The sequence below is a fragment of the Lissotriton vulgaris genome, unplaced genomic scaffold, assembly GCF_964263255.1.
Source record: "Lissotriton vulgaris unplaced genomic scaffold, aLisVul1.2 SCAFFOLD_499, whole genome shotgun sequence".
In the NCBI taxonomy this organism is placed as follows: domain Eukaryota; kingdom Metazoa; phylum Chordata; class Amphibia; order Caudata; family Salamandridae; genus Lissotriton; species Lissotriton vulgaris.
In genome coordinates, this window is record NW_028247837.1 from 1,020,813 (window position 1) to 1,036,453 (window position 15,641).

The window sequence follows — 15,641 nt, forward strand, 5'->3', positions numbered from 1 at the left end:
CTCGTCCTGCCGCCAGACCTGTCCTGACTGTCCAGGTATGCTATGGCATGAACACGACTTCTCAAAGTCACGGTGCCCTGTTCCCTTGCAATTTCTGGCTTCGCTCATATTATAGCATAACTTGCACCATACTTTGGGAGTCTGTGGGCGATTCAGACGTCCTCTGGAGTCTGGGAGCGCCGCTTGTTGTAATCAGGCTGAGATTACACAGCCCAGCCGCCTCATTGTGCGCTTACTCGCGCTGGACCTACGCGCCTGTATTTTAACATTGCTTCACGCTGTACAACACTAACCCCTCTTTTGTTGTGCAGGTTCCCTGGAGCTGTCCTGTTTTATCTGCGCCGCCTGCTTTTAATCTTCCTTCGTTTTTGGAGTGCGCGCTGGGACCCGTCCGGTCGCGCTGCACCTCCACCAGCTGATTCCGCCTCCCGGCCCGCCCACTGCAGCCGAGCAAGGTGCTGCCTGGGTCGTGACCCGGTGAGCCGCCATCTTGGGTGAGGGAGTAGGCGAGCGGTGCAGCGCTCGGCCCCTCCCGCCCTCGGACTCATAAAATGGTCCCTCCTCACAGGGAGCGCAGCGGACGGGCACAGCGGGCGCGCCGTCATCGCGCCGAAGTCGCGCCTAAGTCCCGCCCGTCTGTGCCCGTCCGTGTCCAGACGGGCGCAGGGGCCAGAGACGCTGCTGCTCCTATTACCTACAGCGCCGAGGCACTTAAAGCCTTTCAGTTCCCCTCCTGCCCCCTCCACCCCATCACTTGGGCTCGTATTACCTCCCTGGAAATCATGGGAAGCTCACCCCCTCTACTAGAGGCTGTCACACCTGCTTCCCACGAGTCAAGCCTCCGCGTTCTGTATCTCAACACTCGCTCCTTCACTAGGCACCAGATCGACATTTTCCTCTTACTGACCACCGAGAGTCCGGATATACTCCTACTTTCGGAGACATGGCTCTCGGAAGACTCGCTCCCTGACATTCTGGCAGCGTTACCTCCCGATTATTACATGTTGAATGCCAATCGATCTGGCGGCCGTCAGGGAGGTGGTGTTGCAGCAGTAATCCGCAAAAACTTGCAACTCGTCTCCACCTCCTCGCTCATTCTCCCTGCAGTCGATAACCTCGTGGTCAACCTGGGCACGAAAGAAGGCGCTGTCACGCTCGTGGTGCTATACCGCCCCCCGTACCCTATGCCTCTATTTCCCCCTTCGTTTGTCGAACAAATAGCCAACCTCACCACCTCCTCCCCTCGTGTAGCCATTTTTGGGGACTTCAACTACTGGTATTCACATCAGGACGCTGGCCCTCAGGCCACTGAGCTCTTCGAGGCCCTCTCGTCCCTTACCCTAAAACAACACATTGATGCCCCCACACACACCGGAGGCCATATCCTCGACCACATCTGGACCCATGGGGTCAAGCTTTCCCATCCGGTGATCACCCCCTGCATCTGGTCCGACCATTTCCTGGTAGACGCCACCCTCACTATTACTGGCCATATCAGAGCCCCTCCCTCTGAGGGCGGCATGGCACGAAAATGGAGGGCTGTAGACACGCAGGTCCTTCTTGACCTCCTCTCGAAATCCCGCCCTTCCCTCTCGTCTGACCTCAGCACTGACAAGCTAGCTCATGACATCTCTCACTGGCTTGTCTCGGCTAGCGACATCTTAGCCCCCCTCACCAAATTCCCTCGGTCACGGCACAATCACTCCCATAAGTGGTATAACCCCGATCTTAAAAAGCAACATCTTGAACTTCGCCAACTGGAGCGTAGGTGGAGAAGGGACTACCACACCTCTAGCAGGGAGTCTTACTTGGCTGCGCGCAACAAGTATAAGAAAGCCATCATTGCGGCCAAATCTACATATATCGCGGAAAGAATCCTCTCTGCACCTATTCAATCCAAAGAAATTTTCAAGGTGATTGGGGAACTCACTACTGACACTAGGACTCTCCCTACCCAGGCCCCTACCCAGGAATCCTGCAACGCCCTTAGCCACTTTTTTGTTGAAAAAATTGTTATGATTAAGGACTCTATCACCACCCCCTCTCCTGACGCTGTTTCCACCCCGGTTCCCCATAACTCTTCCTCACTTCTACACTTCCCTACTCTTGACTCGACCACCCTAGCAAAACTAGCTACCCGGGTCAAGTCTGGGTCCCCGGATGACTGTTGCCCCCCGTCTATACTGCGAGACATCTGTATCTCTCTTCCCGAAAGCATTCTTCCATTGCTGAACTCGTCTCTTTCCTCTGGTACGGTGCCTGGCTCTTTTAAGGAGGCCGTTTTAGTTCCTCTCCTGAAGAAGCCAGGGGCCGACCCATCGGTCCCTGCCAATTACCGACCTATTTCCCTCCTTCCCTATTTCTCCAAAATCCTGGAAGCCCATGTAACGGCTAGCCTCTCACAGTTTATCGAAAATTCGAACTTCCTGGAACCCAACCAAGCCGGTTTCCGACCCGGCCACTCCACGGAGGCAGTCATCTTAGCCGTGCTCGACACTCTGAGAGACAATGCTGACAAGGGCATCCCCCAGGCCCTGGTCTTGTTAGACCTGTCGGCCGCCTTCGACACGGTGGATCATGACATCCTTATCCGCCGTGTCGAGCAGGCCGGCCTCCAGGGCCCGGCGCTGGCTTGGATCCACTCCTTTCTATCTGGTAGGTCTCAGTCGGTCAGTCTGGGGACCTTTCGTGGACCCAAAGTCTCCTCCACTTGCGGTGTACCCCAGGGTTCTTCTCTGTCCCCTCTCCTTTTCAATCTCTATCTTCGCCCCCTTCTTCTTTCTCTAAGGCAGTGGGACGTCACCGTCTTTAATTACGCTGACGACCTACAACTCATCTTTCCTCTTTCCACCCCTTCTGCTGTCTCTAATTTCCACTCTGTTATGTCCCATAATCTTCTCTGGATGAGCCAAAATCAGCTTAAGCTGAATCCTGGAAAGACAGAGCTCCTTCTTCCCGGCAGGAGCTCCATCCATTGGGGTCCACACTTCTGGCCTTCTGAACTTGGTCCTCCCCCTGTCCCTGTGACATCTGTGAAGAGCTTGGGTGTCATTATTGACTCCGAACTCTCCCTCAAGGCCCAGGTGGGGGCAGTGGTTTCGTCCTGCATGTTTCAGATCCGCAGGATCAGGAAGGTTGCTTACCTCCTGTCCCCCGCTGTCCTACTTCAAGTCACTCTGGCCTTAGTACTGTCCCGTTTGGACTTTTCCAATTCTCTTTATCATGGCCTGCCTAAAACCCTGCTTCACAGGCTACAGGTCGTGCAGAACCAAGCGGCGCGTCTTGTATTTAGGACCCCCAAATGGCAGTCGGCCAAGCCCCTCCTTGCTAAACTGCATTGGCTCCCCATCAATCTCAGGGCAGCCTTCAAGATCGGCTGCCTAGTATTCAAGTCCCTTACTGGCCCTTCACCTAGCTTTCTGAAATCTCTTACCACCCCTTACTGCCCCCCCCGCACTCTCAGATCTTCCCATCTTCACCTCTTGGTCATCCCACCCTTCAAGTTTACAAGGATGGGAGGCCGAAGCTTCTCATATCTTGCCCCTACATTCTGGAATTCTCTTCCTTTTTCTCTCAAATCTGTCACATCACTTATCCTTTTCCGTAAGTCCCTTAAAACCTGGCTTTTCCCCCAATCTGGATAAACTCTAATCTGCCCCTCTCAGTATCCCAATCAGCGCCAGGAAACCTACGGTGATAGTGCGCTTTACAAAAACCTCCTAACATAACATAACATAACATAACATTACATCCCTTTCCCACTCATTGCGATCTCGTCCTCAGCATCTCCACTTCTATTTTCTTCATTCTGGTCTCCACTCCTCCACCTCCCCTACCAGTCCACCCTCGCTCCCACGCTCCCTCCCTTGATCTCTAATCAATCAATCAAATTATTTGTAAAGCCCGCTACTTACCCGTGAGGGTTTCAAAGCACTGAGGGGAGGGGGTGGGGGGGTGGGAGCTGCTACTGTTCGAATAGCCAGGTCTTGAGGAGTCTCCTGAAGGTCAGTAGGTCCTGTGTCTGCCGTAGGTGGAGGGGGAGGGAGTTCCATGTCTTGGCGGCGAGGTGGGAGAAGGATCTACCGCCGGTGGTTGCTCTACGGATGTGGGGACGGTGGCGAGGCCGTGGTCGGCGGAGCGGAGCTGGCGGGTGGGGGTGTAGAAGTTGAGGCGGCAGTTGAGGTACGCTGGTCCGGTGTTGTGGAGTGCTTTGTGTGCATGGGTGAGGAGCTTGAAGGTTATCCTCTTATTGACGGGGAGCCAGTGCAGGTCTTTCAGGCGGGGTGTGATGTGGCTGTGGCGCGGGATGCCGAGGATCAGACGTGCTGAAGCGTTCTGGATGCGTTGGAGCCGTTTGAGGAGCTTCATCGAGGCTCTGGCGTAGAGGGCGTTTCCGTAGTCCAGTCTAGTGCTGACGAGAGCTTGGGTAATCATCCTTCTGGTTTCGGTGGGGATCCACTTGTAGATCCTGCGAAGCATACGGAGGGTGTTGAAGCAGGAGGAGGAGACGGCGTTGACCAGCTCTGTCATGGAGAGGGTGGAATCGAGGAGGACCCCTAGGTTGCGTGCTTAGTCGGTGGGTGTGGGGGCCATTCCTAGCGAGGAGGGCCACCAGGAGTCGTCCCAAGCCGAGGGGGGGACCCTAGGATGAGGACCTCAGATTTGTCTGAGTTCAGCCTCAGTCGGCTGTTTCTCATCCAGTCGGCGACGGCCGTCATTCCCTCGTGGAGGTTGGTTTTGGCTGTGTGAGGGTCTTTGGTGAGGGAGAGGATCAGCTGGGTGTCGTCGGCGTAGGAGATGATGTTGAGGTTGTGCAGTCGGGGATGCGGGCGAGCGGGGCCATGTAGACGTTGAACAGCGTGGGGCTGAGAGAAGAGCCCTGGGGTACGCCGCAGTTGATCTTGGTGGCTTCGGAGTGGAAGGAAGGAAGGCGGACGCTCTCTGTACTACCGGAGAGGAAGGAGTTGGTCCAGTCCAGGGCCTTCTCTTAAATCCCTTCGTCCTGGAGGCGTGCGCGTAGGGTGTGGTGGCAGACCGTGTCGAAGGCACCCGACAGGTCCAGGAGGATGAGGGCCGTGGTTTCACCGTTGTCTAGCTGGGTTCTGATGTCGTCGGTGCTGTGGTTGCGGCGAAATCAGGACTGGGACGAGTCAAGGATGCTGTTTTCCTCGAGGAACCTGGTTAGTTGTATGTTGACGGCCTTCTCAATGACCTTCGCCGGGAATGGGAGCAGGGAGATGAGTCGGAAGTTTTTGAGTTCCTTGGGGTCAGTCGTGGATTTCTTCAGTAGGGCGTTGATCTCGGCATGCTTCCAGTCCTCAGGGAAGGTCGCTGTCTCGAGGGACCGGTTGATGGCCTTTCAGAGGTGGGGTGCGATGACGGTGCTGGCCTTGTTTAAGATGTGTGAGGGCATGGATCTGTCGGGGATCCGGAGTGTAGGGAGTTCATGATCTTGATGGTGTTGTTTTCTATGTTGGTCCAGGAGGTTAGGCGGTTGGTGCGAGTGGTGGTCGTGGGTGTCTCGGTGTAAATGTAAATGTAAATGTATTGGCATTTATATAGCGCACTACTTACCCGTAGGGTCCCAAGGCGCTTCGACCGCTGCGAAACCCTTCCTGGCTTCCCTGAGAGATGGTCCCTTAATGGGTATCTCCAGGGTGAGACCAGGCATCCCCGGCGGTCTGGTGGGGCCGTTAGTGAAGATGAGGCAAGCTAATGCCCAGAGTTGCCGAGTGTGATCGCTGATCAGAGTGGGCACCGAGGCGAGAGAATTATCGAGTCCGCTGACCCTGGTCCAGAAACCTGCCGCGCCGGGAATCGAACCCTGGTCCCGGGCCGTCCTCTGCTCTCGGGTCTGCCGCCTCTAACCAGTGAGCCACACTACTTCACTCGGTGGTGGACGGAGCGGTCGCGGTGTTGAAGCGGTCGTGTATGTCCGTGATCTTGCGGTGGAAGGTGGCCAGTGAGTCGCACAGTTCTTGCGAGGGTGGGATGTCGTTGGTGCTGGAGTTGGGGTTGGAGTGTTCTTTCACGATGCGGAAGAGCTCTTTGCTGTTGTGTGCGTTGTTGTCTAAGCGGTCTTTGAAGGAGGCTCTCTTGGCCGATCAGATGAGGTGGTGGTGGTTGCGGGTGGAGTCCTTGTGAGCCGTGTAGCTTTCCGGGGTTCGTTCGCGTGTCCAGTTCTTCTCTAACTTACAGCAGGTTTTCTTGGATGCCTGGAGGTCTTGGGAGGACCAGCTCGCTTTCTTCCTGGTGTGGCTGGTGGAGGGTTTCTTGATTGGGGCAAGGGCGTTGGCGCAGTCTTCGATCCATTGTCTGAGGTTGTGGGCTGCGGCGTCCGGGTCGGTCGGGTCTGCGGGTGGGCTTTGGCCGAGGGTGGAGGTTAGCTTGTCATCGGTGACTTTGCTCCAGCAGCAGCGTGGCATCTGTTGGGTGCGGTGGGGTGTGATGGGTTTCGGAAAGGTGTAGTGGATGCAGCGGTGGTCGGTCCAGTGGAGTTCAGTGGTGTGGTTGAAGCAGATGTGCGTGCTTGCTGAGAAGATGGGGTCCAGCGTGTGGCCGGCGGAGTGGGTGGGCGTCGTGGCGAGGTTATCGATCAGGGTGGAGGAGTTAGGGTCATTGTCGTTCTCGAGGTGGAAGCTCAGGTCCCCGAGGAGGATGTAGTCCGTGGAGGCAAGGGCGTGTGTGCTGACGAGGTCGGCGATGGAGTCGCAGAACTGTGGTCGGGGTCCGGGGGGGTCTGTAGACAAGTGTTCCTCTGAGGGTGGTGTTGGGGTCAGTGTGGATCTGGAAGTGCAGGTGTTCGGCGGTGCAGAGGGTATCAGCGTCATTAGTCGAGATGTTGAAGGTGTTCTTGTGGTTGATGACGATTCCTCCTCCTACACCGTTGGTGCGGTCCTTGCGGCTGGCCTTGTAGCCTTCTGGGAGGCTATGGCGATGTTGGGTGCTGAGTAGGAGTTCAGCACGGTCTCGGTCAGGAATGCGACTTCAGGAGTGTGGGTGTCGAGTAGGTCCCAGAGTTCGACGGCGTGTTTCCTGGCAGAGCAGGTGTTTAGGAGGATGCAGCAAAAGTGGTTGGATTGATTAGAGGACTGGATGCTGGTGTAGCTGCAGTTTCGGCAGGTGAAGGGTCAGTGGGTGCGTTTCAGGGCGGCCAGGTAGCAGGTGCTTGATCGTCCGGTGTTGAGTGCGTGGAGGGTTCCGGTGGTGTAGTGGAGACAGGTGTTGTGGCGGTCGCAGGGGCCAGGGGCTATGGCGCTGGGCGCAGTCGGGTTCAGACGGGCTTGCCTTAGGCGGCGCGCCGGCTGGGCCCGTCCGCTGAGCGCCCGCTTCGCAGTCTCCATAAGAGCGTTGATGGGAGGGGGGAGCTGCTTGGTGGCGGGAGCGGAGCCGCAGGGAGACAGCGGCGGGAAGGGTGCGGCGAAGGTGACCGGCTCAGCAGCAGCTGGGACGGGGGCAGGCAGAGGCAGCAAGCGGGAAGGCCAAGTCAGCCGGCAGCAGGAGACAGCAGCAGGAGACCAGGGTGAGCAGGCGGCAGCGGAGTGGGGGAGACCTAACCTGTAGGAAGGGTCAGAGGTCGCTCCCTACGCTGCTACGTGTTATCCTTTTGAGTGCTGATGGGAGGGAGGAGCAGCTGGGTGGCGGAAGCGGGGGGGAAAATGGGCTGTCAGGGGGGCGGGGCCGCAGGGAGGCAGCGGCAGGAAGAGTGCTGTGAAGGTGACCGGCTCAGCAGCGGCTGGGACCAGGGGCAGGCAGAGGCAGCAAGCGGGCAGGCAAAGTCAGCTGGCAGCAGGAGACAGCAGCAGGAGACCAGGGTGAGCAGGCAGCAGCGGCGTGGGGGCAACCTAACCTGTAGGCAGGGTCAGAGGTCACTTCCTTCTCCCCTCCTTTCAAGCACCCCCGTTCGCTTTCTGTCTAGCTCTCTTCTCTCCATTCCTGCCTCTCGTCTGTTGCATTCATCGCTCTCTCTCCACCTCACCGCCTTCTGCTGTCCACAGCTATTGACTTTGACGTTGCTTGCCATGCAGTTCTTTAAATACTGGTACATCCATTTTACCTCCTAGTAAAAGAAAAATTAAACTGTTGCACACTGCCGTTGAGTACTGTTATTACAACATGGATGTTGGCACTTGCCTTCGTTCTAAACCCCCCGCCCTTGGCCTCCACCTTCCCTCATCAAATCCCCCCTGTTTGGTTTTGGTGACATGTCGTATTTCTGTTTTCTATGGTTAACTGCCTTATGCAACAAAGTAAATTAACTTTCATTTCTTTAAGTCTGTTAGGTTATAACAGATTTTCAGCAAAAAATCGTTATTGATATTTCACAGCTGGCACTGGGTTGCATGTGATACATGTTACATAGATATAAAAATTAAAGGAAACTGTCTGAATTTATTGGTGCCGATGTGTTTTCATTTTAGCTCGATCACCAATAAAACGTTAGGCACTATATCATTGTGATGCCAAGGCACACCCTTGTCACTTCTTTTTATCTTATCTCCAAAAGGCTTGGCGTAAAGGAATGCAGCATGCATGCATTAAGCCAAACCGAAGAAGTGGTGTTGAAACGATTCCTTTCAGCCTCCTTCTGCTTTTAGTCTCTTTTCAAACCAAATGTATGTGGTTTTTGGGCAAAGCAAGATTGATTATTTTATGCTGTTGATGTGTACAAAGGACAAGCATTGGCACAGCCAATACATCTGGTTTTAATGTGCTAAATCCTGCAAATGTGTTAGAACATTGAAAGCACATGTTCCTTTATTACAACCCACCTTTGGTTTCTAAGTGAAGTGAAGGTCAGATACTAAAAACAACTTAATTATAGTGTTATTTCGGTGACAGAGAAAAAAAAAATAGCAAGAAGAGCTCCATGCCATCTGACCCTTGAGTTCACACAGAAACAAAAAGAGGAATGTAATGAAGGCAAAAAAACAGTATTCGTTTCTATGAAGAACAATAATAGGACGACACAAGGAGCCTTCATTGTAGTCTTGTGTTTATTTATGTAACATACAAAGAAATACAGTAATATGCTAAATGCTTTTTTGGCACCCATCGAAAAAAGAAGAAAAAAAAAATGTACCAAACCTTGGTGGCTTTGCCGTGAAGCTGCCAGGAGCTTCAATAAACACACCATAAACAAGAATTGGCATAGCCAATAGGTCTCGCCTTTGGGATCTTATGAGTGTTTAGCCATGCAACAGTTGATAAGGTTGCACCAAGGATATTGTGCTGCATAACTAAACACTTATAAGGTCCCAAAAGCAAGACCTATTGGCTATGCCAATGCTTGTATTCTTTATGGTGCATCAAAGCAATTTCAAATATGTTTTTTCAGACTACCAGCTGTACAGAACAATCCCGTTGAATAAGTACTTCTCAGTGCAGTGCTATAATGTGCCCTATTAATGTAAAAGCCTCCACGTGGTAAGGAAATACACGTTTTGGAATTTTAAACGTTCTCATATTTTAATTGATGCTTGTTGTATGATTGACATAGCAAATACGTTCAGGGCTCGGCACGTGTACGGGATCTAAGATGCCAGCAAGACCCTTGGCTCGGCTCTGGCTCGGCTCTCCTTGTAAATATGTTGGCTCGCCCACGTCTACGGACAGTACGTAAGTAATAACTGAACTAGAGAATAATCACTTTTCAGATAAAGTGCTACGATACGAAGGCATTGAAGCCCCGCACACTTCCAAAAGGAGGGCCATATATTCGTTATAGAGGGCAATATGCATATCATTAATCGTCCCCGCTGGGAGTTCTGGGGGGAAATGCGGGGTTTGAGCAAGTGATCAGCAAGGGTTATGTTCGAGTTATATAAGCACTCCTGGCAAGTGAATCGAAGAGGCAGCAGCCAGGTATGATGAATGTCATTCCCAAGAAGTCGACCACATCCTGGAGAATGCCCTTCATGCAAGTAAAAAGTACTGTACTCAGTTTCTTCCAGAATCACAAATATTTGTTATCTACATTTACATCCCCTCCTCATCTTTCCCCTCTTCTGGACTCATTCTATACCATAGTTAGTTATCCTTTCTTCTACCTCAACATTGTGTTTGCCTTTACTCCCAACTACTCTTCCCTATTCCCTTTTTCACCTGTACCACTTTACTCCTGCCACTACCGATGCCCCAGTGCCTCCACCCGACCATACCCTTCTACTTCAACTACTATCTAAACCCTTCTACTTATACCCTTATTTTTCTACCCCACTTATACCTCTGCAACAACATATATCCTTGCACCTACACCCTAGGTTCTCTACCTCGTGCTGCGCTCTTATTTTTCTCCCCAATTGTGACACGCTAGCACCTTTAGACTAGAAGGGGTACACTAAAAATATATGGTACTTCACTACATAGTATCTCAACCCAAGCCAATACTGTATTACCTGAATACCTACCTATCACTCTTTACTACTACCCCTACTCAAGCACCTTTACCACTGCCCATAATGCAGTTTGTTATGTCCTACCTATACAGTGCTACCCATACCCTTATATTTCTACCCCACCTACACCTCTATGCTCATCCTTACCCACCTACCGTCACATTAGCATTTCTACACCTTCCTATACCTAGTACCTCTACAGTAACCGTTGTACCTCAGCCCCTGCCTTTACCCAATTACCATGACACTTGCCTATCCATTAGCACATTTACCACCGTCTATAACCTAGTCTATCTGCATCCCAATATCTTTTTTCTGACCTCTGCGTTTGTACATTTTACCTGCCTATGCCACACCATTGCATACTCGTAGATGCCCTGGCCCCTACATATTACGTAACAAACCCCGTTCTACGCTCTAGTAACTCTGCTCATACTATACACCTATGGTTCGCTACCTAAATATTCTACAATGTATCTTCCCCTTTCCATTAATTACGCGCTTGCTTTTTACCTGTTTTGTGCCATTGTCTTGTTCCCTACAGGTATTTCCTGTGGGATTGGTGGTTATCAAAAATGAGGTATAGGCGATTAAATAGTATGAAATCTTCTATAGTGGCAGGGCTTATGCTAAGTGCTGTGAAAGTGGTGCGTAGATAGAGGCAACTAGAGGCTACCTGTGCAGATACAGGAATGGTACATTTTGGCATGCCTTACTCTAATGTATGTGGATACGATTTAGTTTAAGTGGTGTTGACCCTACGTTCACTTACACTGTCAAGCCTTAGTAAAGGAGCGGTGTTTTTATTCTATTTTTAGAGAATAGGATCTGGCTGGCGTCTCAAACTTTGAGATCATATTTTATGTTACAATAAACCATCCTGGGTCGATCTCCGAAACGTTACACCGTAGTGGTCTTAGAAAAGGAGATCCCTAGGCATAGGGCAGCTTACAGCCCTGATCGTGTTTCTAGAACTTTTAAAGGTACCGCAAATGACAGTAAAGGAACAGACATGGGAAGTAGTTAGAAATAGGTCAAATTAGCAAAACCCACACCGAAAAGTTGCACTGAGGTTTTCCGGATTACGACATGCAAAAATCTACAGGCTTAAATACTTTAGTAAAAAGGAACGAAGGAAGGATTTAAGTTAAAGGTTTTAAATGTGCCCATCTTTCACAATACATTCATGCAAATGACAATTTGGGGCTAACCATATTACGAAATAGAGAAGAGCAATTTCAAAAGAGACTCGCCCAGTACATGCTGCTTCATGTAATTGATACTGCCAGATTCCCTGTACGTGGCAACATGAATAATCGCAAAAATTTATATTTTCATACACTCGACCAAGGTACAATATGAATACAACAAAGAGACCAGTGCTGAAAGATGTTTTCAGGGGATACAGGCTACATCAGAAACATATGGCGTGGTCTGAAATGTGTACTTTATCTAAGCGGAACCAGATGAATCAATCTTCCTGAAAAAAAGACCGTTTTATGCTATCTATCTTCACAGGAAGCTACAAGATGAAGACTTTCCATTATCAATCTCAAGGTTGTATTTTAGCTCATTTCACCAATTTTAGTTAATTAAAGATGCATGTGGGTACACAACGTAAACTATTAATTATCACCGACCAAAAGAAGAGAGCATATATTTATTCATATTTGCACACACTACACAACATATAGTTAACACTGGGTAAAAAATGAATACATCAAAGATTTGGGTATACATAAGTACGTATTAAATAATATTAATAAATAATCTACTAAACTTCATCCCGTAAGCAGATCATTCATGAGCACTGTTTATAGGTAAACTTTCGGGTGGGACAAGTATTCACAGTACAGCATTCCATGTCTGTACAATATAATTCACGTACCTTGATCATATTTCGATAATGCAGCTCTGGTAAGTGAATCACTTTTATGCTTGAGATTCGAAATTTTGTTTGAAACCGTGTCTGTCTAGTTTTGAAGGCCGCATGCAGCATGTTCAATAGTGGGAGACCCAGCTTTCCAACACTTTTCTTCATTTTGCGCTTACACTGTACATTTGGGAATGCACAGTGTTTATCGTTCGACAAGCAAAGATTTGTTCTTGGTTAGTGTTCTATTTTGTTGCAATAGTATTTGGGGGCTTCGCCTTGCCCGATAGTCGCAAAATGAACATTCATTGTTTAATTTTATAGAGATGCTCGCTTGAGGTGGTTCTGTATTGTGAAATTCTGCTTAGCAAATATTGCATCAGCGTTTATGGAATTATCCCTGTGTGCGCCAGTAGTACAGGCTCTCCAATAAATGTGGCCACCGCTACCCTCTCTGCAAGATCAGTCTGTACGAAGTTTGGGTACTCTGCTTCACTCAAAACTTTGCACACAGGTGCCCCAATTTCCACACCCAACCACTAAACTCATGGCATGCATAGACTAAAGCAGCACTTTCATAAGCGCGTGTGATGAGTAAAAGATGCAATGTCACTGGCAAGAGGAGCCAAGGTGTTCACAACTCCAAAGTCACATCTGTTTAAAATAGGGGACTTTTGGACCCCAATCTCTGGTATACACTGTGCCTCCAAACCAGAGCAAAGCTCAGCTACCTCGGATTATTATTATTTTTTTTAACCAAAACTAAATCTTCAGTGAATTAATTTGCCAAAATCCACTCTTCCGGCTGTGTATTTGAAGAATGCAGGTTGGCGGGTTCTCAACATTCAGTTAAACTCTCGCAACCTTGGTATGTACGCACTCTGCAGTGTCCAGGTTCAGTCCAAGAAACATTACGAAGGTTTCGCAAGGTAAAGGTTACTGGTTTACAAACCACTCTCATAATTAAATATATATAACACATGAAAGCAGTTTGGAAGTAAGTGTCACAGCGCTGGGACATATAAAAGGTATGCAAGAGAGTATACAGTGTTACAGAGACGTTGCTTAAGTACAAGAGAAGAGAACCTGGTACCAGATACACACAATAACTTCCCTAAAAAGAGGCACAAGGACGTGGGTAAATGTAGCTATGTAGTGACACAAAAACCGCCATCAATCAATCAACTTGTAAAGCGCACTACTTACCCGTGAGGGTCTCAAGGCGCTGAGGGGGGAGTGCTGCCATAAGGTATTAGAAATAGGGAAGTGGAGGTGCCAGGCTGGAAGCAAGTGAACAATACACATCAGATGACAGGGGCGAGCAGCGGATCTAAAGAGTTAGGCAGGAGATGAGAATGTATACACGGAGAATGCAGAGAAAGACCAGGAGCCATGACCAAGTTCCATCGAATGGCAGGCGAGCAGCACCGGAACATCACAAGGGAGTAAAGTACAATAAATATTACGAACGACAGACGCTGTTATAAACAAGGGCGATCTCGTTGCCATCGCGCTAAACACACAGAACACAAACCAGAGAGGAGTACCAGACACACCACAATAACACAGCCCCCCCAAAAACCTTGTTTAAAACAGTGATACACAGTCAGATGACAGACCAAACATGATACGAACCAAAAAATTCATAGCCATATTAACAGCAGGCACACGAATGTCATAAAACAATACAAATACGAAGGTAAATATATAATTACAATCAGCAGAACGTCATATCCCTGCTTACCTTACACCGCTCTACAGAGTGCCATTTGATGTTCCATTACAGGAGGAGTAGGTATAATTTCACCAGCGCTGGAGGCACAGCCTCTAGGCAGGAAGAGGCAGGTTGTGCTGCTGCATTGACATCGAAAGAGGACAGGAAATGAACCCAGCTAGACGGGCAGAGAGTTTAAATTACAGAAGATACAATAGCGGCCATGTTGAAGCGTTTTAGATCTTTACGGAGTGTTCGTGGGAATTTTATGAATAGAAAGACCCCTTCGTTAAGTTTCTAAATAACATATGAAGGCTGCTAAGTCATAAGCAGAAAATCAATGCCTTCAAGATAGGATGTTATCGTTTACATATTTAGTCATTAAAAAAAATCACAATGGTATATTCTCGTATTTCTACAATAGAAATACAGTTTTAATTATTAATTTTCTTTTTTTAGATCTGTGGTGCACAGGCCCGAGACACATTGAGTCTGACGTATTGCGTAGGGTTTCTAATGGTCAGAGGTACCAGCTCTCAGTTCGATATTGGAGTGTCCATGATGAGGGTGGATTATTGGTATTCCTTGCCAGGGCAATATTGAGTATTTATTTATTTATTTATTTATTGATTGATTGATTTATGCGTTTTTATATAGCGCATACTTTACCCGAAGGTGTCAGAGCGCTTCACAATAGGAACAGAACTGATACATAAGAACATTACAAGTGAACAAATTACAAAAGCAAACGCTAAATTACGTGAGGCAAAAGTGACAATTGTGCGCAAACAAAATACAAGAGGTAGCAAACGGTGCATTACAGGAGGAAAAAGTGACATGTGTGCAGGTTACTGTTGTACATTACTTGTCTTCCACAACTCTATGGTCTTTATGTATTTATCTTGTATTCTAGAACTTAGATGGCTCTGACTCATGTGGAATCCTGCTAGAGTCAGTTTGTGCCTGGCCAGCAAGCGTTAGGTAGACTGCTGTTCGTGCTCCTATTAAACTACTTATACTGAATCTACAAAGGTGCCTACTTCATTTACTACAATTTTTGGCGACGATACCTAATGGCCAGAGGTCGTATGAGGACGTAAGTGGAGTTCTGGTAGCGAAATCGGATCCGATGTTGAAGGTTTCCTGGCTGTGACGAGCAGCAGTCTCCTTCGCTAAGAATCAACTACGTGCAGAGTTTCAGCGGTCTGTGGAGAAGAAGAAATTCTTTCTTCGTGTAAAAGAGTTTTTTGAGAAACAAACTCGTCATCTGGTGTGGTCAACGACTTGTGAGTAGCAAGCGACATTTGAATGCGGCTGCCCGAGGCCACCGCAGGAGGCCACTCAAGAGGGCGGCCCTGTAGTGCCATCGGGCAGCCCACACCCCTCCTGTCTTCCCTTAGGGGCAGGGACTCTCGCGGACTCCCCTCCTGGGCAAGGACAGGGCCGCGTCATGTCCGGTGCGGTAGGCGTGGCGAAGGGTATATATGCCCCCCTCGCCGACGACCTCTTTGTCGTCGCACCGGACACGCGCGGCGTTGCCTTGCGGGACACGCCTTCTCATTTGGTCGGGGTACTAGTCCCTTGGGATCGCCGTCGGGAAGGCTCTTCTCTGAGACTGGTGAGTGTACGCCCTGCCTTGCCCTGGGCATTTCAGGGG

General features: G+C 49.6%; 1 protein-coding gene across 1 annotated transcript in view; it reads right to left on the reverse strand.

The window, feature by feature from the left end:
* The window catches only part of PLEKHM1 (pleckstrin homology and RUN domain containing M1), a 264,142-nt gene extending 250,005 nt beyond the window's left edge, over window positions 1–14,137 (reverse strand). The window contains exon 1 of the mRNA XM_086949810.1: window positions 14,015–14,137. The gene's annotated coding sequence lies outside the window, so the exon portion shown is untranslated. The remainder of the gene's footprint in view (window positions 1–14,014) is intronic.
* Between the last annotated feature and the right edge of the window lie 1,504 nt (window positions 14,138–15,641).